Source organism: Sorex araneus, chromosome 3 (assembly GCF_027595985.1).
Source record: "Sorex araneus isolate mSorAra2 chromosome 3, mSorAra2.pri, whole genome shotgun sequence".
In the NCBI taxonomy this organism is placed as follows: domain Eukaryota; kingdom Metazoa; phylum Chordata; class Mammalia; order Eulipotyphla; family Soricidae; genus Sorex; species Sorex araneus.
The window spans coordinates 119701392-119726404 of NC_073304.1; the positions used below are offsets into that span (position 1 = coordinate 119701392).

Here is a 25013-nt window from a genome sequence, read left to right on the forward strand (position 1 = left end):
GGGGTCCTCCCAACACAGCCTCCTGCTCTGAGTCAGCTTCAGTGGAGCTGGGGTGAGCCTTGGGCACCAGTACCTTCCCTAGCATGCTGCGTGGTGAACCCTGAATAATCTCAGTGTGAACAATGATGTCATCACCCTGGCCAGCCTCAACCCTTCTGATCTCCAGTCTCGAAGGGTAGGGGAGGAGGCATTTGAAAGGCTGATTTTGCATCTGATTTCAGAGCTGCCTGTTCTCCCCTGAAAGCGGCTGTTGCCTGGTTTCAGCGCCGGGGAGCCTGCTGGCCTCCAAATGAGTGGGCAGGCCTTGTCCTCCAGCTGCTGGTTATAGCTTCAGGTCCCATTAGCAGGCAGGCCCAAAGAGGATGGAAGTGCTCCCCGCTGCTCCCCACATTCTCCACACGGGCCTGGGGAATTGTTCTTCATCTGCCACCAGTGGCTCAGGGCTGCGTCTTTTCCTGCCAAAGCCCGCAACCAAGCACGGTGCCCGCGCCCCCATTACCCTGACATCAGGCCCTGAGTAAGAGTCTGAATTAATGGCAGAGATGGCCCAGTCCCAGTAAGAGATTTGCCAGGGTCCCCAACAAAGCTGGTGGCAGCTCTGCCTGGGCTCCATCTCCTCTATCTTCCAGGGCATTTCCCCTTCCTTCTCCCCCCATCTCCTGAGTGGTCCTGCCAGGCTGCAGGACCTGGGAGCTCCTGAGAGCCCAGAGGTGTGAAAGCCCAGCTGAGCTTTGCCACTGCCAAGAGACATCAGTTCCCACAGGGGTTCGCTGAGGTGAGAGGCCCCACGGCCCTTCAGAACCAAGGCAGCCCCCTGTGTTATCAATCATACACCGTCCAAGCTCTCCCAGAATCCCAGCCCCACCTGAGGGAGGCCCTGGCCCTTTCTGTGGAACACTGTGCACCTGGAACTCATTCTGTCTTCGAGACTCACGGACCTGAAGACCTGAAGAAGGGGCTCGGCAATTTTGACCTAATGAGGCTTCCAGGTGATTCCAATGTATGTGTGAGGACCACGGAGAAACAGCCACGGGCTCAGCTCCCATAAATGCTTTCGGCAGTGCCGGCTCTCCTGGGCTCGAGCAGGGATCTGCTGTCTCTTTCCAGACGCTCCTCGAAGGCCCCGGAGGATGAAGTGGACAGGTTCTGTGTCTGCAGGAGACTGTCTCCCTGGGTCCTGGTCACGGAAGAGGAATGTGGACCGCTTAGAAGGTTCCGGGAGCAACGCTGCTGAGGGGTCGTGCTCACTGATGAGCGATGCTGCCTGCCATATCAGAGTGGGTGCCCCGACGTGGAAGCTGCCCCCCAGGTGAAGTGCTTGCTTTGGGCCGGAGAGGAGAACTGTGGGTTTGGGTTCGGACTCTGCTCTTCTCATGTGGCTGGGGACTGGAAGCTCTGGGCGTGCCTGCAGGACTTGGCCTGGACACAGATTGAGGGAATGTGGATTGTCTCACCAGCCCACCCGGCACCCCTCCTTGCTTCTGGGGTGGGAAGGGGCCTGACAGCACCCCAGTGGAGGAGGAGGTTCTGAGGCAGTGCTGTGGGGGAGAGGGGTGCTGTGCTTCTCAACCAAACCCCAGGATGAGAACTCCAGGATTGAGGGGAGATGGGAAGCCACAGGGCCTGAGGGTGCGGTAGGAAGGGATAGGAAGCTGGAACTTGAGCAGCCCCTGGGAGTTGGGGGGAAGGGAGTTTTATGCTGCAGTATTTGGTTGTCACGGGACGCCTGTGTTGGTCCAGCACAAGCCTGGACCCTCCATCACTGAGGAATGTGGGTGTCATCTGGACAAGTCCATGACTTTCTCTGGGGGTGGATCTCCCACAGGGGTGTTCCCTGAAAGCAGTGTCTCCAGTCTGCTAGTTCTAGAAGGTGCCCTCTCAAAGCCTGGTCTACCCCATCTCCCCAGAGCTGCCCTCGTGAAGACCTGTTGCGTGTCTATGGATGCTGCTGTCCCCCTAAGCTGCTGCTCCCTGTATCAGCCCTCTGCCCTTGTTTCTGGGCTTCTTGGAGGAGCATATTCAATTTGGCCTTTAAGTGAGTTACCCTTTGGTCACTGGGGAAATGAATTCTCTGCTGATTGTGCCTTCTTTGATTCTTTCCACACCACTTAGTGTTGCTAATGCTGTTAGAGCAGGCTAGTGTTCCTTTTTTTTAACCCTAATCACTGCTTTCCTAATATCTCATATGCCTCAGTTTCCCTGAGGTGGTGTGGGGGAGCTATTAGCTATAGATAGCAAAGGCGAGGAGAAAGCCAGCCCCTCATCTTCAAAGGACTCCCCGAGCTCTGGGGTAGGAATATGAGGTCTGGGTGGAGCTGCTGGGGGACCCTAATTGTGAGACCCATAGGAGACAGCTGGAAGAGAGGGGGGACTAACCTTCACCTGCAGGGCCAGGCCTTCTGAAAGTTGGCTATTCTGTGCGTGGACAGAGTGGGCAGGACGCCAAGCCCTTCTACTCCTCAACTGTCCTGCCCCCGCCAGCTCCTGATCTTACCCTTGGAGACCTGGGTCTGCAGGGGTGAGTGAGTTTCCAAAGAAAGCCAGGGGCCACACGTGGGACTCCAGTGTTAGGTAGCACAGAACTGTTTCTCTGGCCAGCCCCTGGATGAAGGACTGGGGGAATGGAGAAACAGGGACTGGGTCCCAGGCTGGTTGGGAGTCAGTTTATTTCTCTCTCCTGCCCAGAGTAGTCAAATCTCTCCCCTTACCACACAATTATAGTCATAGTTCTGGTCGTAGTCCCAGTCATCATCATTCCATCATCCTAGTCTCCTCGTAGACCTCAAAGTCCTCTACCTCTACTCTTATTCCTTACAGCATAGTTATATAGAAATCATGAAGGGGGGGTACACACAGGTGGGGTTGAACATTGTCATAACAACAGAGGTAAGCCCACTCCTTCAGGGGAAGTTCTAGGGAATTAACTCAAGGACAAAATCTCATCTGAGGGGTCAGCACTCCAGATTACTAGGAGATCCGCTCAAGAGCGGGATTTCATCCAGGGCATATTGCTTTCTCCTTTCCTCAGCTAGTAATTCATTTAAACAATCATAGTAAACTTATAATATTTGTAGTCATTTTGTATGAACACAGTAAGAGATATATTAAACTTAAAAGGTGACTCTTCCTGGGGACATCTTGCTATATATTCCAGACTACAGTCCTCAGGCCAGGTTAGTCTTTCCTAAACCCAGCAGGGTTCTTAAGTTCTTTTTGGGTCATGACTGAGTTTGTCCTATGACCATGCTCTTATACTTCTGATGCTTAGCTTGTCCCCTTTCGATGCAAAGGTAGCTTACAGCTTGCCCTGAATCCCTCCAGTCTCTTCGTTGGGACCCTTCTTTTGGAGTGCTAGGAACTGAGGGCAACTGAGGCTTAAGTCAAGTAAATATAGATGCCCAGGAGTAAATATTATTCTGGAGTCAATTAACTCCCATGTTACAAAAGCAGATCAACTGTCTTCCTGTGTCTGTACAAAAAGGGCAAAGGGCATTGCTAAACCATGCAAGTGACATCAAGGAAAGAGAAAAGCAATATAGGATTATTAGTGCCTGATGGAATTGGGTGTGCCTCAGGGGCACTAACCTAAGCTCCCTGCAGGAGAAGCAAGGACAACTGAGTGTTAGCCAACAGGTGAGTGGCGGGTCCAAGGCTGAGCCCTCTCATAGGTGACGGGAGAGAAGCAGAAGCTACCTGGGTCCCTACCTTCTGTGTGCTGTTGGCCAGACTGCCTCCAGCTCCTGGAGTGTCCCTCAACAGCCCCCACCTGAGGTTCCTGGCTTCCCTCCAGGTGTACTTGGTCTGAGCCCACCTGCCTGTATCCTGATGTGCACGGGTCTCCCACACCTGTACAGGCCAACTGCTGGTTTGTTGTGTGCCTGAACCTAGCAGCAGGGTCAGCAGAAGAACAATAAGTTCTCCTGGCTCCTGCCCATGGTGAAAGTTCGGTCCTGGTGGCTCTCCCTGACTTCAGCCCCCAGCTTTCCCTTGCCTCATCAGAGTCTTCTGTCTGCATTCTTGGGCCAGGTGTCTCCTTGCTTTCCTCGCTTCTCCAGTCCACTCATTTCCCGAGGTCCCTGGAGCCGAGAAGCTCCAGACTAACCCTGGTATCTGCTGACTACCAGGGGACTGAGGCTGGGGTGAGTTGTGCAATGCAAGCTCTTGGCCTGTGCAACCAGGTTCAGCTCCTACTCAGAAACCTCAAAGTCATAAGATTGGGCAGAAGAGCCCTCCCTATTGGCAGCCCACGCTTAATCAGTAGCCAGTCATGGGCAATGGTTTCCTACGAGGTCTTCTGGCAGGCTGGGAGGAGATGCTAGTAACTGACGCCTTACAAGCCTTCCTCAGGGTATGCAGGGCTGGAACTGATCCCCCAGGGCTTACCCTTCCTCCGATTGCCATCCTTCTGATTTGCTACCTTTCCATTCCTTGAAGGATTGTTTTCCATTCTTTGGCTTTGAGTCTGTTTGCTGACTGTTCAGTTGTGTGTCTTGTAGGTATCAGAATGTTGGGTTCAGTTTCTGAATCTGTTTTGTCACTGTCTTAATTGATGCATTTAGACCATTGACATTGTATCACTTGTATCACTTGTCATCCTGTTGATCTTCGATTTGCTCGAGCGGGCGCCAGTAACGTCTCCATTTGTCCCTGTCTCGTGCTAGTGCAGCCCAATGATATATGCTTGCTCTAGCAACAGGAAGAGCCTCACTGTTCATTCAGGGTTTTGACAAAGAAATCTGACCATCTAGTTGGTGGGCGGCCACGAGGTCTTCTGATGTCCCGTGGAATCCAGTTGGTAACAGCTCTAGTCCAGCGGTCGTCTCTGAATCGCATTACATGATGGGCCCATCTGATTTTTGATTTCTTGGCAAACGAGACAGCATCTGATTCTTGATCGTCGACGGAGGTTGGAACTCTGGATTCCTTCTCACTTGAGTGAGATGTGATACTCCTAGCATAGCTCTTTCGATTCCTCTTTGGGATACCCTAATAGCGTTCTCATCCTGTTTGCGTAGGGCCCAGGTCTCTGAGGCATACGTTAGTGCAGGAAGAACGGTGGAATCGAAAAGATGTGCCCAGAGTTGGAGGTTCTTTGTTCTCTTAACCACTTCGACACTCTTGAAGACATTCCACGCTGCTCTCTTCTTCCTGCGAGGTTCTGGCACCAAGTCGTTCCTCATGTTGAGTTCTTGACCCAGGTACACATACCTGCTGCATTCGAAGATGTTTGTTCCATTGAGAGTAAATGGAGCTTCAGGGACTAGTTCATTTTTCATGAACATCGTCTTTTTGAGATTCAGCTGCAATCCGACCTTTCCACACCCGTGGTCGAAGTCGGCCTGCATTTGTGCCGCATGGCTAATGTTTGGTGTTATGAGAACGATGTCGTCAGTGAAGCGGAGGTGGTGTAGTTGCTGACCGTCTACCTTCACTCCCATTCCTTCCCATTCTAGTCATCGCATGACATTCTTGAGGGTGGCACTGAAGAGTTTCGGTGAAATGGTATCACCCTGCTGCACCCCTCTCTTTACATCAATGATCACTTCCTTGTAGAATGGTGAGATTCTGGTGGTGAATCCACAATACAGCTCAAGGAGGATTTTGATATATTGAGTTTGAATGCCCTGTTTGGCTAGGGCTTCGATAACTACTTCAGTCTCAACAGAATCAAAGGCCTTCTTTAAGTCAATGAACGTTAGACAGAGCGGCATCTTGAACTCTCGCGAAACTTCAAGGAGTTCGGTCACTGTGTGGATATGGTCTATCGTGCTGAATCCCCTTTGGAACCCGGCTTGCTCACATGGTTGTCCTTCGTTTAGTGTTCTGCCTATTCTAGTCAGGATAACACGAGTGAACAACTTGTAGACGGCAGATAGCAGGCAGATTGGGCGATAGTTGCCGATGTCGTGGATGTCTCCCTTGTACAACAGAACGGTCCTACTGGTTTTCCACTGAGATGGAACCTTGCATTCAGACAGGTAGTGTGTGAAGAGTCAAGTAAGTGTATTGATGAGTACTGGCGGCAGATTCTCCAGGTGTTCAGGTCTGACCTTGTCCGGACCAGGTGCTGTACACATCTTTACCAATGAAATGGCGTGTCGGATTTCAGAAGGGAGGACATTGGGAACAACATATCCATCCTGTGGAATTTGGTATGTGGTCAGGTGGACATGGCTGTCAGAGATCCGAGTAGAAGTCGTGAATAATCCTCTCCATTGCCTTTCTGGAAGATGTGACATTGAGAGAGATTATTGTCATGGGGTTTTGTGCCATCTTTCTGTACGGGTTTGTTGTGTTTGTAGGGGTTTTTCTTACAGTAGCCCCTTTAGTCCTTTTAAGTTTGGTTTTGAGACTATGAAGTTCCTGAGCTGTTGTTTATCCATAAAATTGTATTGTTCCTTTGAGTTTGAGAGTTTAGCCTGATAAAGGATTCTTGGTGAAGCGTTCATTTCACGGAGGTTTTTTTTTTTTACTATATCCCACCATTGTCTTCGGGCTTGGAGGGTTTCCTCTGATAGGTCTGCTGCAAATCTAAGGGGTTCTCCTTTTGTGTGTGATTTCCTACTTTGACTTTCTCGCTTGCAGTATTGACTCCATGACATCCATAAAAAATATGGAACACTTCACAAATTTGCGTGTCATCTTTGCACAGGAACCATGCTAATCTTCTCTCATTCCAATTTTAGTATATGTGCTGCCGAAGTGAGCACTACCTTCCCATTCCTTCCAGAAATTTGGACTCCAGCTTGCATCTGTCTTTTGATTGAATTGCCTTTAGTATTTGGGATTCTGAAGATGACATTTCTGTGCTCTTACATGAAGCATTTTGTCTCACCTCCTACTTTAGAAGGTTCGTTAGCTGGGCATCCACTTCTGGCCAGCATCTCCCCTCTGCACTGCAGAGATCCTACTTCTGACTTCTTGTTTTTGAAAAACTGGTCATGGCCATTTGTATTTGGGTTGACTGTTCCGGATTTGCTTTGTGTTGACGACAAAGTAGCCTTCATCTTGAATGTGTACTTAGCTTGAAGCTGGCTGAACTAAGCCAGATCTGAGTTTCTTTTAACTTAGAAAACAGCTGTGTCATTCTGTATGTTTACATTTGTTTGATGCAATTGTACGTTGCTTCTATTCAAAAGATTGCTCGAGTGATGAGGGCAGTTTCTGTCCCTGTGTCATGTTCCCTCAGGTGGATGATGGTTGGCTACTTGGGCTGGATGACAGCTAGGATGGGTGTTGCTTTGAACTGGAAAAGCTGCTTTGAGAACTGAGGGGCTGTGCAAGCTGGTAGGTGCCCCCCAGTGGGAGAAACTGGGAGCAAAATCTCAGGGTCTAAGCCCAGAGCCTCTGAGGACTATGGACTATTAAGAGTGGCCTGTTTCTCTTCGCCTTGAGAAAGTGGGTAAAACAATAGTGTCTATGGTAAGACTTGGAATCTTGACATGAACAGTCACGCCAGCCTGTCCTTGTTCCTGGGGTGTCTCAAATCATGGGGCTCTATCAGCTGGGAGGGAAGATGAAAAAGGCCTGGGCTGCACCACACACCAGCTTCCTCACATGTGCAAACTCACTGGGCCCCCGGGGCACCTTGCACTGTTGTCTATGCAGCTGCATTTTTCTTGGCTGCTTCTACATGTTCCGTCTGTTGCTTTTAGAACTTGGTGGGGAGGAAAATTTAATTTTTTTTTTTTTTTTGGTAAAGACTGGACTTATTGAATCTCCAATGGGACTGAAACCTTTTTTTTTTAAACTTCTGGGCCACATCCAGCAGTGCTCAGGGGTTACTCCTGGTTCTGTGCTCAGGAATCACTCCTAGTGGGCTTGGGGGACCCTTAGGAATGCCGGGGATTGAGCCCAGGTTGGTCACCTGTAAGGCAAGTATCTTACCCACTGTACTATCTCTCAAGCCCTGAAACCTCATTAAATTCACCTGGATATCTTAAATCTTTTCCCTTCATTCCTTCCTTAAAAACCAGTGCACAGTGAAATCAAAGGTTCATCCCAAGAGACAAGATAGGCCAACTCAGGTTGCAAAGTTGGCATGCCTGGGAAAGGAACAAAGCTCAAATTGTCAGGAAGATTGAGTGCTAATCCTGGTGATTGTCTTGTCAGGGGCCATTGGAACTGATAGGTTCTCTGGCTCCATCTTAAATGAGCTGGGCTTGAGATGGAAGAGAGGACCAGGTTTAACTTGGGATAATCTGAGTGGTCTTGGAGAAGCCATTTGAGTCTCATGCTTGAATCAGGGGAATCTTCACTAAAGGGCAGCCAATGAGGCTGGCCTCCAGCATTTCTGCCTTGGCGTGTAGAAGTTCTTACCAAAGGAGTGTGGGAGATTTGAGGTTCTCAGGATTCCTGGGTCTAAAGATCCTAGACTACAAGGAGGTGCTCAAAATTGGCAGGAGCACTAGGATTCTGGAACTGTGTCAAGGAGATGCTGCAGCTCTGGGGATGGTGTGGGGGATGCAGAATTGCAAACTTTTGCAAAAAAGCTTGGCCAGGAGAAGCTACCATCCCCTAAATCTAGAGCCAAGACACAACAGGGAAACTCACTTGTTCCCAGGGGCAGTCAGATGCTGGTGAGCGGGGGAAGATTCCAGAGTTCTGTCATCCTTGGCTACAACTGGGGGTTGCCTCTAATGGAGAACCCAACACAGAACTCATCTAGGAAGCTCTTTTCCTTCCATTCTGGGAACACTGTTTCTGACTCTATGGAGAGGAAGTCAGCTCTGAATTCACGACTCCTCTGGGATCCTGGCTTGCTTATTTTGGATCTTTGCATATTTCTTTGAGAAGCTTTCTTCAACTTTGTGACTTCTCTTGGTGAACTCGAGTTTTTAAAACTCATTTTTCACTTGCCAGTGTTTGAACTTTTGCCTTTAAATCGTTTGAATTTCCTATGGGACAGAGTGTGCAGAGTCTCCTATTGGTTCTTTCCTCCAATTTTTGTTGAATGCTTGCAGTGATGTTGGTTAATAAGAACTGATGAAGCCAGGCTGGGCTAAGTAGTGTCCGATACAGCTGTCAGAGGGGGCAGAAGCTGTGGCTTACTCTCTTGGCCTTTTGTTTCTCTGAGAACTTCTGAATTAGGAACCGTGTTTTGTGAATCCGACCTTTTATTTTAATTAAATGTAGAGAAAAAAGTGGCAATTGCTGATAGAATTGTAGGATTAAATAGATTAGCAAAGTTGCAATAGTGTCACTGTCACTGTATCACTGTCATCCCATTGATCTATTTGCTCGTGCGGGACCAGGTAGCATCTCCATTCATCCTAGCCCTGAGATTTTAGCAGCCTCTCTTCCTTCCCAATGGTGCCACACTAGGCTCTTCAGGGTCAGGGAAATGAGACCCATCATTGTTACTGTATTTGGCACCACACAGTGCCAATAGTATCAATAGATCTATACAATTCATGAACACTGTTATATGCAACATTTTGTTGCATTTAACAAAAATTGTTGCTTCAGGAGGTGTGCCCTGGGCACATGTGTGTGACCCTTTATATCAGATGATGTGAGGTGTGGGGACTTCAAAGACGTGTCAGAATCCTTTTGATCCCAAGTGCATGGGCTGAGACTTTCAGGGGACTCTTCCTCTTTTCCTATGCAAGCAGAAGGCTGAGGTGGGAACAGCTGAAGTTTTCTTCTAGGGCAGATCCAGCCTAGAAGTTGGTCTAGGAGCACAGACCTTGGTCACTTCTTCTGAGAGTGAAGTTGGTCTTGGAGCACAGATCTTGGTCATCATAATCTTAGAATGGTAACTTTGCAGCACCATCTGCCTGAGATGAGGAACTTTTTACTGATCATGAGAACTTGTCAATTCCCTGGATGCAAAAGTGCACACAAGTGCAGGCCTCCTGGTCTTTTGGCTCCTAGAGCTGCTCCTTCTACCAGTCCACCCACTCAGGCTCCTCCCACCAAAAGTGCCTCTTAAGTATTCCTGTCTGCGACTGGTTTAGACCAGGTCTGCTTCCTGAGAAGCAGGCTTTGGCCCTGATTTGTGATCGCATGTGCCTCTCCAGACTTGTAAATTCTCTAGTGGATCCAAGAAGTAGACTTCAGTGGTTCTTCTCAGACATAGTGGCTTCTAAGCACTTGATGTGCAAATGGAAAAATGCTCTAACACATCTTCCTCTGCTATGTAGTGAGCATCTGGTGCGCAGAGTCCCCACAGTTCTGGGTTTGGGACAGGCCTTGGGACAAGGGAGCAGCCAGGTCATGTTGGAGGCTTTTCTAGTCTGAGACAATTTGACACATGACAAGATGTTGCACTAAGTGTAGACAAGAATGAGGGTCTCTTCTCCCCCAGTGCAGGATGGGGTGTGGGTACTAGAGCTTTGCTCCCTTGGCTCTGGCCTGGCTCGTCCTAAAGCAGATTCACATGGGATTGCTGAGCATCCTTGGCAGTGCTGATGATGCATCACCACTTATTTTGAAGAGGCTTTGGGTATGTTTTCCTACCCCTGACCTTAGGTTTGAAATTATCTCTGCAGGCTGCCTTGGGGGAAAATGAGAAGCAGGCTTTGACCCTGATTAGCTTGAATAGTTGTCTTGTCAGCTTGGTTTCTTCAGAGTCCTCAGTGCTTGCTGTTAACTGTCTTCTAAAGTTCTGTTTCAACTTCCAAGCAAGATGGTATAAGCTATAAGCTGTAAGCTTTACAGTAAAAAGCTGTAAGCTTTATACTGAAAACTAGCAAACTAACATACAAAAACATTCCCCCCCCCCAAAAGTCACCAGGATACCCTGGGAATGGGTATGTGTGACTAAGGGAAGTCCAGCCCACCCAGGGAAGGGTGCCTACACATAGTGCAGTACTGGCAGTGGCACCTGGGGTCCTGCTGTGGGTGATCTCACAGACCTCATGTTAGTTTGGATGTTGCTGGCAGTGTTGCCTGGAGAGACTAATCACAAAGCTCTGGTGCATAAATTCCAAATTGCTGACTCTGCAACCAGGATGCTAATTCTCTATGGATCCCTCCAGGGACATGGAGGGCTGAGGACCCTGGGAGGTCCTGGGGTCACTCCATACAGAAAGTGTCCCCAGGTCTGTGAGCCTTCCAGTGACTACCAGAAGGGAGGGATGGGGCTCTTCTGGGGTGGCAGAGCTGCACTCTCCTTTTTCTCCCCAGGGGAACCACTTGTCCTTGCAGTGGAAACCTCATGTCTGGAGGGATATCAGCACCCTCACTTTTCTTCTCTTTAGCTTTTGAAATTTTTTATTGCTATGGGGTTTTTATCTTCAAAAGATGGCCATACCAGTGAGGGGGTTGGGGGAGGGGGAAGTTCTGCTCTATTGGTAATAAAGCTCCAAGTTCATCCCATCATGGATTTCATAGCCCCCCAGAGACACATGATCCTTAAATCCTGTACCACCTTTTCAATACTATCTTGTTCCAATGGGTGCCCATATGGGCCGCAATCAACTTTTATTTTTTTTAATTTCAATTTTATTTGGGGGATGTAGGGCAGATCCCACCATGGTTTGTGTTTTACTGGCAGTGGGGAGCAAAAGTAAGTCATTTTGGGTGGGGGTTGGGGATACAGGCAGCCAGTCCTGTCTGGCCCAATCCAGCTGAGCTGAAGATACTGGCTCTGGTGTGGGAGGTGCTGGTGGCCAGGTGCCCCTCAGAGACCTGGGACGCTCAGAAGTCCATGGAGCTGTGGGCCAGGTAGTTCTAGTGGCCGATGCTGCTCACTTGCTTGGCCTGCATGGCCTCCAATATGGGGCAGTTGGTGATCTGGTGACCCAGGCCCCCGCAGAAGGCATAGCCATGCTCTCCACCGATGTCTAGCATGGACTCATCCCCATAGTGCAGCGCTTGGAGGACAGGCGGCACCTTCTGTCTGGCCTCTAGGAGGAGCGCTTTAAGGTCCATCAGCACCGACTCATCACAGGCCTTGTTGATGAAGGTGGTCCTGATGCCTGTGTTTCCCGAGCGCCCGGTGCGGCCAATCCGGTGCACGTAGTTCTCGATCTCCTTGGGCATGTCGTAATTGATGACATGCTGGATGTCCAGGAAGTCCAAGCCCTTGGAGGCGACGTCTGTGGCCACCAGGACATCCTTTTTACCTTCCTGGAAGGCCTTGATGGCCTTGGTGAGCTCCTCCTGGTCTTTGCCTCCGTGGATGGCCACAGCCTCCACCCCCTTGAGCAGCAGGTACTCATGGATGGCGTCTATGTCCGCTTTCTTCTTGGCAAAGATAAGCACAAGTGGAGGCGTCTTTTGCAGGCACTCGAGCAGGTACACCATCTTGGCCTCTTGCTTTCACGTACTCTACCTCTTGGATAATGTCCAGGCTGGGAGCGCGAGCACGGCCCACATTGATGGTGACTGGCTTCACCAGGGCACTCTTGGCCAAGTCCTGAATCTTTTTGGGCATCGTGGCGCTGAAGAGCAGGGTTTGCTGCTGGCCCTTGAAGTAGGAGAAGATGGTACGGATGTCTCCCTCAAAGCCCATGTCGATCATGCGGTCAGCCTCGTCTAGGGCCAGGTAGCGGCAGATATCCAGGCTGACCATCCTCTGCAGAAGGTCCATGAGGCGCCTGGGGGTGGCCACCATTATGTGCACCCCATGTCGGATGGTGTCCATCTGCTCCTTGATGGACATGCCCCCGGTGCAGAGTGCACAGCGCAGGAGGGGAGAGTGGTCTTCCAACAGGAGGCGGCAGTAATACTCCAGGATGCTGTGCGTCTGCCGAGCCAGATCCCTCGAGGGGCAGATGAGACCGTAGGGCCCCTCCCCCTGGGAGAAAGGCAGCCCCTTCTCCTGCTCCAGGCAGAACATGATGACGGGCAGCGTGAACACCAGGGTCTTGCGGGAGCCCGTGAAGGTGATGCCGATCATGTCGCGGCCGAGAGGACGGTGGGGATGCCCTGGATCTGAATGGGCATCGGGTGGAGAACGCCTTTCCCCTTCAGGCCGCGCAGGGGGGCTGCGGGAAACTTCATCTCCCGGAAGCTCCTGATTGGGGGCGGGATCCCGTCCCCCCCCCAGGATGTGGTACTTCCTCCGCACCCGCTCGGGCCGCTCCTCAGACATGCTCAGCACGCACCGGGGCGGGGTGCAGCTGGTGTGGACGGGGGCTCGTACGTGACCCCCCTTGGCCATCTCCTTCACGGACATCAAGGCTCGGCCCTCGCCACACTTCGCAGGACCTCCTCCTCTTCCTTCGGCTGCTTCTCCCCGCCTGCTCCCTGCGGGCTTCCGCCTGCTCCCTGAGGTGCTGGTGCTGGTCCAGAGGGCCCTGCGGGGTCTCGCCCCCTCGGCTGGCGGCGCTGTCGCCAGGGTCCGCAGGGCGCAGTCGGGCCGCCCTCCTCAGACTGGCTTCCCGCGCGCCGCCCCGCTGCGAGCCCGCTTCCCTCCGGGCTCCCGCGCCTCCATTCTCGCCCGCGGTCCGCTTCTCAAGGTGGTGTCATCCGTGTCGCACTGAACACGGACTCCTAGGCCCACACAGCCTCGGGTCTCCCGGAACCTGCTGGAAACACAACTGAGGCAGTGGGCACGGGGCCGGTATTAAAGCCGAGGTGGGTGGGCGGGGCTCCCTCTAGCCCCGCCCCGGAAGGCCCACCCTTGCAGAGTAACCTGGCCCCCACCCTCTGCGCTTCAGCCCCACCTTGACCCACCCTTAAGCCCTGCCTGGCCTTGTCACTGTGCTATGAGGTCTTCCAGTTTATTATTTTTTAAATGTTTAAATTTTTAAAAGATTTTATTATTGAATCACTAAGATCTTTACAAAGCTGTCCATAATTTGGTTTCTGTCCTACAGTGTACCAACACCCATCCCTACACCCGTGTACATTTCTCAGCATCAGTGTCTCCAGGTTCCCATCACTCCCTCCCCCCCCCCCCCCCCCCCGCCCCGCACCTCGCACCACGCAGCCTGCCTCTATGGCAGGCATTTTCCTTTTTCTGGGCGTTGTGGTTCGCAGTATGGATACTGAAAGGTTATCCAGTATATCCCTTTACCTACTTTTAATGCTCAGTACTTGTCCACTGTGGTCATTTCCAGCTATTACTGTCATCCTGGTCCCTTCTCTCTTACCTACCCTCTGCACCATACACACTTCTGGTTGATTTCAACCATTGATCAGTCCTCCTAGAACCTGTGTTCCCTGACTGTGATATGTCTTTTAATATATATATCATCATCATCTCGTTGATCGTCGTTTCTCGAGTGGTCTCAGTAACATCTCCATTGGTCCTAGCCCTGAGATTTTAGAAGTCTCTCTCTACTCGTCTTTCCCAACGATGCCGCATTCGAGGCTCTTTCAGGGTCAGGAGAATGAGACCCAACCTGTTACTGGTTTTGGCATATTAATACACCACGGGGACGTTGTGAGGCTCTCCCATGTGGGCAGGAATCTCTTGGTAGCTTGCCAGTTTCTTTCAGAGGCAGAAGTAGACTATAAGGTATTGTGTGGCCGCGTGCTTCCGGGAGTTTGCTTTCAAGTTTCTGGATGTGGGCTGTTGATGGGATTCCATGGTGCCGGGGGCAGTCCCTGGGTGTGACCACTTAGCTACTGGAAAATCCCGATCCAAGCAGGCTTGAAGGTCTCAGCTCTGGATCCCACACACCTGGGTTCCTCTGCTGGTACCTTCATGCATGAGGCTCATCTGAACATGTGGAGAGGGGCCTTGAGCATGGCAGAGAATCTCTTGCCCATGTGCCTGGCTGTCTTCCCCGGGGTCCCTTGGAAGGGATGGGCTCCAGCTTCCCTCTCCTCCCCGAACAGAGCTCCTGGCAGCTGAAGACCTCTGGAGCCTAGCCACAGCCATGCTGAAATTGAAATTTTGAAGACAAGTTCATGGCCTTGTGTAAGGCTATTCCTTGCCCATAGTACATAAAGTTTAGCTTGTGAGTCTGATCTATGATGCTGACTGGTCTGTTCTGGGGAGGGTTTTTTTTTTTTTTTATAGCCTTGCTAAGACAACTTTCTGTGACTAGCTCTTTTTTTTGTTTTGTTTTTTGGGTCACACCCGGCAATGCACAAGGGTTACTCCTGGCTCTGTACTCAGGAATTACTCCTGGCGGTGCTCAGGGGACCATATGGGATGCTGGGATTTGAACCCAGGTTGGCCACGTGCAAGGCAAACGCCCTACCCGCTGTGCTATCTCTCCAGCCCCTGTGACTAGCTCTTAGATTCCTGTAGCAGCTTCAGAATCATGGAGAATCCCAAGTCCCAAACAACTGGCTATTGGGCAAGATGTGGCCCTAGAAAGTTGAGTCCTGATGCTGGAGGCAAACTTCCTGAGTCTCAACACGGGGCTGATACAGGCCTTGGGGTTCACCCTCGACACCTGGGATCCACAGGGGTGCCTATGCATGCTGGTGCTCTGGACACAGGGTGAGGGGGGAAAAGATGAGCACGTTTGTGCAGGGCAAGTCCTAGGTCAACACTGGGGAGTGTGGTGACTGGATGCTCTGAGTGAATGAGGTTCTCTCTTTTAGATGCTAAAGCCATTTTCCAAGGCTGCAGTTGGTCCATGCAGCTGGCAGGGCATAGTGTCCTACTCTGTGGGTTCTCTTGATGCTTCTGATGTTGTGTGGTTACAGCTGCCCTGTGTCTGCACCAAGGAGGTCTGAAGCCCTTAACTGCAGGGGTGCTGGACATGCCTGGTACCCTGACCTCTGTGCTGAAGTGTTTTTTCCCTCTGAATTTCCAGCAGAATTTGGAGTTTTGGGTAGTTCTGGGAAAATCTAAAACTTGTATGCTTCTTGGCTCCTCAGAAAAGGTGGTCGCCAGCCAATGGGTTGTAGTTCTTTAGAGCTACTGGTTAATGTAGAATAATATTTTGTATTGGAAAGCTCGCCAAGTGAAACAGTAATGTCCTCCCTAGCACTCCCTGGCTCCTGTTTTGATGATTACTTTGTAATCTTATTAATGCAGACGTAGAAGGACCCGGTAGGACAGGGACCACCGCTGTGTTGAGCCCATCTCCGCTCCCTTCTCTTATCTAACTCTGCCAATGCCTGTTCAGGAGCAGATTTCAAAAGCTCTGTCCAAACTACCATGATCTATCAGAAAAGATGTCTTTTTCTTGGTTTATATATTTGCTTTTTTCTTTAGAATTTTAAGAGCTTATTGTGCATCTATGGGCTGTAAAAGCTATAGGTCTCACCAATATAAAACGGGGGTTGGACTCAAGTGAGAGGTACCATCGAGACATAGGAAGGGATGCAGAAATCCGACTTTGCAGAAGGCTTACCATTGGAAATTATACTGTGGGTCCAGAGACCTAAAAATGAGCACTTGATCTCCCAGTAAAAATTCTTACTACCAGTTTCTTCAGTCTCTTGAATGTGACATGCTATAAATCCTTAATTGTGGGGAGAAAGGTGAGTTGGAGTTGACTCTGCAAGTGGTCAGAGCTGTGAGTGTGAAAACAATCGGGTGTCAGCTGAGAAAGCCTGACTCACTTGTTTCTTGCAGATGCACTGATTGAAAGCAAAAGAAAGCAATCTCAGGCACTTTCTGATCTTTCCTCCCTGCTCGACTGGCTCTCCAGGGAGCTGATCCTGTAACTAACTTGTGGAATTAGCACCTAAGCTTAAAATACAGTAGCTTCAGTGAGTAAGACTGCAGGGTCTGTGAGGTGGAGGGGCCTCCGTTGCTTGTCTGCTTCACATGTGGTATTTTCACAACCTGTTTAATGACGGAATCTTTTTTCACTTTGAAAATGCACAGTGATGAGAGGCTGAGAGAAACTAAGAGCCCACTTAATAGCAAATGAAGCCAGCTGAGTAGCTTTGTAGGTTGAGGTTTGTGCTCAGAACTTCTCCCAGCCAGGATTGGCTATTATCTAGTTTGTTTCTTGTCTTAAACCAACAGACTGTTGTGGATAGTGCATATTCAAAGCCAACATCGTGCCTGGTGGCATTGGGTGAAATCTTATACTACCTTATCTTAGAGGTGAAAATTTTAAAAAATATTACATACATGGTTGGTATAATAAAGCAGTTTTATACCTCTCCCCCAACTTTGGAACAGGTTGTCGAACCTTTTCTAGAGTTTTAAGAAACCTGAGATACTGTGGCCAAAAGGATAGTAAAGTGGGTAAAGTGCTTGCCTTGTGTGTGGCTGACCCTAATTCAATCCCCAGCACCCTATATGGTTCCCTAGGCTCAGAGCCAAGAGTGGTATCTGAACACAGCTGGGTGTGGTCTAAAAGCAGTAAAAATAACCAAAACAAAGTACATACTAAGAAAAACTTAGAATATGATGAAGGTAGGGATATAATCAAACTTAAGACTTTTTATTGGCATTAAAGTCTAACAATTTGTCAAAGGCTTTATTGAGAAAACTAGAAGCTCTTTTACAAGGATGGCTTGAGGGTCATGTCTCCTAGTGTCTTTTGTTCTGTCACTTCTGCTTGTAGGTTTTCCGTTTCTGCTCTCCTGCCCTGTGTTTTATTGGCTGGCTGAGCTGAGGTTTTGTGTTTGAACTCAAATATCCTCACTGTTTCCCTCTCAAGTCACTATCAAGGTGACTCTATAGCTGGTTATTACTAGCTGAATCTTTGGGTCTACCATCTTTGCTCACCAAGCATGTTGTGGTTCTGCGCTGCTTCCCCACTTCAACTTTTCCAGTCTGGATGCCTCTTGTGTGCTGTGGATAGACAATTAGAGTTAGGATGTTAGTGTTTGCTCTCTGTGAGACACGGTGAAGCGTCACCTGGTCGTTGATGCAAGAGTCCTGACCTGGGAATGAGATGGTGAGTTCCAAGTGCAGCTTCCTAGCTGCTTTTGATACTTTGAGTTGGCAGGGCTGAGCCAGGGCCAGGCATGCCTTGCAGGGGTCCTGACCTAGAGGGTGGGGTGGCAAGTTCTAAGTGCGGTGACTTGAGGTTCAAAGTCCTCATTTTCTGGTTGTCAAAATCTGTTGTCATGAAAGCGGTTTCACATTGAAAGTCCCTTCAGGCAGAAAGGTGCTGCCTAATGCTGTCTGCTTGTCGGCAGACCTGTAGGACAGGCGTATATTCAAGTTTGCCTTAATTTGAACACTCAGGGCAGGTAATAAAACTGTCAAACCCCCTTTGGCGTGGGGGTTCCTGGGAGTGGTGGACTGGGAGGCAGAAAGGCCTGGGACAAGAACAGAAATGAACATCTTTGCCATTGAAAGAAGGACCTAGATTAATGGAAGTCATTTTCAATACTCCTTCATACTCATTGGGATGACGATGCTAGAGGTCACAAGTTTAGGACAGAAGTTGAAACCCCCATAGACTGCTGGCGGAAGCTGATACAGCCACTACCAAGCTCTTTGGTTTTTCAATGTTAGGCCGTTACTACATGATCAGAAAAACTCCGTCACCTGACCATATGGTCAGTTTTCTAGAGAGCTCTTACAACCCAGGCTCAAAGAACAAATACTAAGGCTACTGGGATGTGGGTGATTAGTGTATGTTAAGGCCTTCTGTTCCTGGACTCAGCGAGTCTTGAAAGATACTTGGGATGTTTTAGACACCTTTGCCTTCAATCTTCCACGTTGGTCCGGTCACAGTTCAGAAACCAATCCAGTTCTACTTGAACTGAGGTATATACAGGGGACAAATGGTGGCCTTGATAGTGCAATGTAATCAGAATCTCAGATCGGAGGAGGCAGCAAATGAGGTTAGAAGGCGTCATCACTAGATGGGTACTGCGTGAATATTCGTGCAGTCAGTTGCTGAGACAAGGAATGCAGAAGAAATGTCTGTCATGGAGGGTCCAGGTTCTGACACTGTGACAAAGGTAGAGAGCCCTGTAATCTCCTTTTATTGATCATGGAACCTCTTAAGGGCGCAATACAGTGACATCACCAAAGGAGTTACTGGAAGATCATACAAAGTTCTTCTGCATAGGGGAAAACAACGTAGGATCTGCATACTGACAACAAACAGGCTAAGTAGAACCAGGGATCTGTGAGAAAAGGAAGACTGACAATTTTGGTATAATTTAGGAAATTATTTACTAAGGCATCCAAAAGAATATGTTCAGCCTTCTGATGTTCTAAACCAATGGGTTCACCCTGGTAGTTCAGTCCAGCCCCAACAGGTGGGGGGATTATAAAACATGGCAGCCCTTTCTCAGAACTTCCTTCTCCCTACATGTGGGTAAATGAAGCTTACCTCCAAGGTTCTTTTATAGTCCATGTTTTTTATAAAAAGACCCCAGGTGGTATCAGCTTCTGCCAGCTGTTCTTGGTAAGCCAGTATGTTTGTGGAGTTCTTTCTCTGGCACTAGTGCTGTGGATGTAAGGATGATGTTGCTTAGTTATATATCTCTGGACACGTTTCTCCACTCCTCTACCTCTATTGTTTCCTATTAATCTGTGATTGGTCCTAGATGAGGTTCAAGTCAACTTCCTGAAAGAAGCCGAGACTGCTTCTTGTGTGCCATATCCTGTATGTAACTTGTTGAGGTTATAACAGCTGCTAACCATCTAGTTTGAGTCTAGGTATTATAATGTGGCAGTTTCCTACCATTCTTCATACTTGTTCTTGAAAGAGCTAGTGCATTATTTTGTCTTTAACAGGGCAGGGTAAAGGAAATGGTTCTTTATCAGGTCTTCCCCCCAGAATTAGTTGGTTTTATGAAGCTACCTTAAGGCATGGTTTCTCCTAGGAAGAAAGCTTCTAGCTTCCTCCCTTCCATTCAAATGTGGGCATATACTCTGTTCTGGCCTGTAGACCAGTCTCAGAAATTGGACTAATTGTAAGCCTGACTCACTGTTTTCCCACGTTTTCCTGCCTGTTAAGTGGGTTGAAAGACCTGGAGGAGACTGGGGTTAGATATGCAAGGAGCTGGAACCCCAGGCCAGCTCCCCTGCCCACATCTGCAGGCCCCCAGTACCACTCAGGTTTAAGCAGTGATGTCAGTCAAGAAGGTCTTAGTTACTGACACTGAGGACTGTTAACGATGTTAATCTACCCTTCCATATGTTACATAGGAAATGCTTATTTTCCTCTTTGCTTCAATAACTGACCACCTCAACCTTCAACATTAGCCATTAAGTGCAACTTAGGTGGTGGTGTTTAAGCCTTAAACTAGCTTGAGAGTCTTTGAGAGGTGGGTGTGGGATTTGTGGGCACATGGAAGTGTCAGAGTGGGGCAGGCTGATGTGTGGGAAGAAGGCCAGGTAGGAAGCAATGTGGTGGCCACTGCCAGCTGCTTTGCTTTGTCTAAAACAAGGGGAAGCCAGACCAGGGTGGTTCAGACTGTGGATTCTGTGAAACTGGCTGATGCTGGTACAGCAACATCTGGAGCAGGGACAGACTGGTCCCTGGACTGGCCTTCACTTAGTGCTCCAAAGGAAATGGTTGCTTGGCCTTTGTTCCGTGTCTAACACCCGAGTCTGCATGCAGCTGTGGTTTGGTGTGACTCTATGGTCACGGCTGCGAGTGACTCATATCCATTTCCAAAGATCCAACTCAAGTGTCCAGCTGGATGATGAGCTCTGGAAATTGGAGCAAAAGCCTGTCAGCATCCCAGAGGTGTGCCTCAGACCCCTCCCTGGAGACACTCTCTCCCTCCACAGTAATGCTACCTGATTCTCTAGGCCCAGAACACTCTCTCCTCTCCTTCTCTAAGAGAATGGCACTTAAGTTCAAGATTCTGGATTCTAGATTCTGCTTCCTGTCATTGGGATACTGACTGAGGCTTCTAGGGCCCTTTACAGAGTATGAAAGTACACCAAACTGTGTACATGCAGATCTATAAATATTTCTCTGTCCACCCATATCAAGCTAAACAAATGGGTGCTGACGTCTGCGTTTCTAAACTAGAATCAGACTAGTCTAGCTTTTTCTCATGAGAATACTTTTTTTGTCGCATAGAATATGTATGGAGCTCATGTGCCAGGTGTTAACTAGCATCTGATCGCAGAGTATATGCTAGAGAGAATACTAAGCAACTCACATGTCTAGCTGCATATTCTCAGCCCCTTTTAAGGTAGATGCTACAACAGCTTCACACCTGAAAACTGAGGCAGTGAAGTGTTTGAGGCATGTGTTAATCCCTCCCCGAATCTTTAAAACATCCCAGGGATATGAAACATGTATCACTTTTACAGTCAAATGACTCACAAAGGTTCCTTCAGCCAGGCCACACACCTCACCTATCCCAGAGTGAGTTTTGGACCCAGCCCATCTAGCCCCACAGCTGTTGTTAATGCGGCTATCTCTTACATGTAAATCTGAAAGGCTTGTAGTTTTCCATCAAGCTGCGTTATTTTTACATGGTGTGGTAGAGAACTTCTAATCAAGAAATGACAAGAGACCTGCAATAAAATACAAGTAAACCAGGCTCTCCCTCCCCTCACTTCTTTCCTGGCTGCTCAGCACTAAATCTAGGAAGTAGACACAAAACTCAGCCAAATACTTCTTGCTATCAAGTATTCCTCCATATTAAGGAATATTCCTCCATATTAAGAATTTATATGTAACCAAACCTAACTATTTCAGATTTAAGAAAATTAAATCTTGGGCTGGAGCGATAGCACCAGGGTAGGGCGTTTGCCTTGCACGCGGCCGACTCGGGTTCGATCCCCAGCATCCCATATGGTCCCCTGAGCACCGCCAGGGGTGATTCCTGAGTGTATGAGCCAGGATTGACCCCTGAGCATTGCTGGGTGTGACCCAAAAAGCAAAAAATAAATAAATAAATAAATAAAAATTAAATCTTAATTTGCAACTGGAGAGCTAGTACAGCGGGTAGGAGGCTTGTTTGGGCAGTCTTGGTATTTTATCTCCAGCCTCCCTATGGTCCCTGAAGCCCCATCAGACGTGATCCCAGAATGCAGAGCCAGAAACAGAGCCTGACCACTGCTGGGCATAGCCCCAAACAAAAAACTCTAATGTGTTTATAAAGTCCTCATAAGACTTTTGGCACTTGATCTTAGCCAAAAGGTGAAAGGGATGATATGACCTTCAGAAACCCTGGAAACATAACTTTTCTTCGGGTTAGCTTTGGCGTTGGGGGGCCTGCCATGGTCTTGGAGCCAGTCTCGCAGAATTCTTGCACAGGAATCTACAGGATGCTGACTCAGATATCAATGTACTAGTCACGATTCTAAATATCTATCTACTCCTAGCCCTCTTAAAATTCAACAGCTTGATTCCAAACTACTTGTCAGTAGTAAGGAAAGAAAAGGAAACAGTTCTTGGGGTAGAATTTCTCAGCAGGAAAACGAAAGAAGGAAGCTTCTACTTCAGTTCTTGGATGTGAGCTGCAAAATTATGGAAATTGCCTCTACTGCTGGGGAGCAGATAAGAAATCAGCTCTAGACCTAGTTTGAACTGGAGTATGGCTGAGTGCATCCAAACAGACTTTTCTGTTTCCTTTGTCTTACTTTCCAAAGTGGCGTCACCATGGGCAAGATGGTTGAGGCTTATCCTTTATCAGAGGGTTTGTGGACTCTAGTAAGTAATGGATGTCTTTCTTGCTATTTTTTTTATTTGTTCCTAAGAAATCAGGGGTCATTCACTTTGTGCCTTCAGAGTAGAGGTTACCAGATTCAATGCAGCATGTCTATATGGAACATGGTCCCACTAAAATGTGACCTGTCACGTGAAATGCAGAAACTCAGTATTATCCCCCTTAAGTCTGGCAATTCTAGTGGGATACTTGTTCCACACTATCAACGGCCACTTGAGAGCTTTTTGTATGGGACTTAGAAGATTTGGAAAGCAGTTGGCTTGGCCCCCTGTGTGTTCTATAGATTTTGTTCATGTGGCATTTTCAACTGAAAAAGATACCATAGCTCTCCTGAGCTCCCATTGTGTGGGAATAACTCCCTCAGCTGCTTTCTAGAAAATTCTTCCCCTCTCCATCCCTCCACCCCATACATTTCTAGATCTTGGCAGCAGTACCTCGGCTAGGGAAATCATGTTGGTAAGATTCTTAACTGCTTAACTTCCTGCTGTGGCCATTTGGTTTGAGGGGCTCTAACACCTGTGGGGCACCGCATGTAAGAGAGGCTGGGAAGCCAAGGTCCATATTTTCCAGGATCTCCAAGCTCAAGAATGACTCTGGATGTGAATGGCTGCGTCTCTCCTAAATCTGTTCTGTTCCTTTTTTTTTTTTTAGTGTATTTGTATCTGTCATTGTCACTGTCATCCCGTTGCTCATTGATTTACTCAAGCGGGCAACAGTAATGTCTCCATCGTAAGACTTGTTACTGTTTTTGGCATATCGAATATGCCACAGGTAGCTTGCCAGGCTCTACCGTGCAGCAAGATATATATTTAATTGAAACACTGTGAAATAGACCATCACAAAGTTATTCATGGTTAGGTTTCAGTCATACAATGTTCCAACACCCACCCCTCCACCAGTGGACATTTCCCACCACCAACACCAATGTCTGTTTCCTCCCCCCACACCATTTGTATCTGTGGCAGGCACCTTCTTCTTTTTTTTTTTTTATAAAAATTTTATTTTATTAAATCACCGTGTGGAAGATTACAATGCTTTCAGGCTTAGGTCTCAGTTATACAATGCTGAAACAACCATCCCTTCACCAGTGCCCATATACCACCACCAAAAAAAAAACCACACAGTACACCTCCCATCCCGCCCCCCCACCCCCTACCTTGTAACTGATAAGTTTCATTTTACATTCTGTTTACTTTGGTTACATTCAATATTTCAACACCAACCTCACTATTGTTAGGAGTACCCCACTAGATTCAGACCTACTGTGAAGACAAGGTCGCGCAGCCGCAGTAGCGGCCGATTGGTTTTGAATTTCTGTACTTTAACACAAAGTCCAGGGAGATTTCCTCCAGATATTGGATCATTGCAGGCTTGAAAACCCCATCTGTGGTCGTCTTAGTATGGCGGACACCTCGCCCTTCATCCCCGGAGAGAAAGAGGCGAGAGAAATACCTTTCCCCTCCTGGGCGGGCACAGGGCCGAGGCTTAGTTCTCAGGCTGGAGACATTCTGCGAGGAGTTGTTGCCCATGCCGAAAGAGGTTTTGCTGGGTCTGGGTTCACGCTTGTGCAGCTGTGGAGAGGCCACACACGCGTGCGGCCCCCGGGATCACATCTTGGCGGTGGGAGTGGCCGGTGCCTCCCACCTTCCCAAGAGCACCCTCGTGTCCTTTTGCTGCAGTTTTTGTCGTAAATCCCATCTGTGGTCGTCTTAATATGGCGGACACCGCGCCCTTCATCCCCGGAGAGAAAGAGGCGAGAGAGAAATACCTTTCCCCTCCTGGGCGGGCACCGGGCCGTGGCTTAGTTCTCAGGCTGGAGACAATCTGCGAGGAGTTGTTGCCCATGGGCAGGCACCTTCTTGCAACCTCATGCTCTCGGTTTGCAATTGGGTGATGACCTAGGGTTGTGGAATGACTTCCAGGGCTTCCAGAGGTACAGGGAGGTGTGGGGAGGTAGCCCATTCTGAGCCTGAGAGAGCCTGGAGACTTCAGTCACAAAATCTGCATATCCAAATTTTCAGTAGATTAATATCTCGGTGAGGCCCATCCAGAGACAGTGGAGTGCAGCTGGGGTATGGCAGCAATTTTGGATTTGAAAGCAAGTGGCTGCTGGGAATTCTGTTTGGATGGTCACTGGCAAACCACCCTCTCTGATGTAGCCTGTTTGTACAGCCTTGCACAGGTCCTCAATTGTGGCTTCTGCTCTCGGATTTATTTACTCTGAAGCAAGGCCGATACTGGCTGAACCAGAGGTGGTTTGTGGGCATGGCTCCCAAATACCTTACTTCTGGCAGTTTCATTTCTCAGGAAACTTGGTCCTGAGTTGGTCTGGTCAGAGGCATGGCAATTCTGGGGTGTCATTAAGCCCAGGGACACCACCAGGCTATTGATGCCCTAGCCTCTTGGGCCCAGCTTGAGCTGCTGGCAGCGCTGTGCCCCCTGGGCCCCAGTAGCGACAGCAGCAGTGGACCCAGCAGGGACCACGCCCAGGTTGTGACAGTACACGGCTGGGGTACTCTGGGTGGGCTGCAGCGCCCAGTCCAGCAGAACCTGGCCAGGGGCACAGCCCCATGTTTGGTCTCCTACCGTTGGTG

The 25013-nt window shown here is 49.0% G+C and overlaps 1 non-coding gene and 1 pseudogene across 1 annotated transcript; both read right to left on the reverse strand.

Annotated features, from left to right (window-relative positions):
* Window positions 1-6607: 6607 nt before the first annotated feature.
* On the reverse strand, window positions 6608-6710 carry LOC129403845 (U6 spliceosomal RNA). The gene has a single exon (XR_008629505.1). It is a non-coding gene; the product is annotated as a U6 spliceosomal RNA (small nuclear RNA).
* A 4933-nt stretch (window positions 6711-11643) lies between these two features.
* Window positions 11644-13235, reverse strand: LOC101540844 (probable ATP-dependent RNA helicase DDX41; annotated as a pseudogene).
* Between the last annotated feature and the right edge of the window lie 11778 nt (window positions 13236-25013).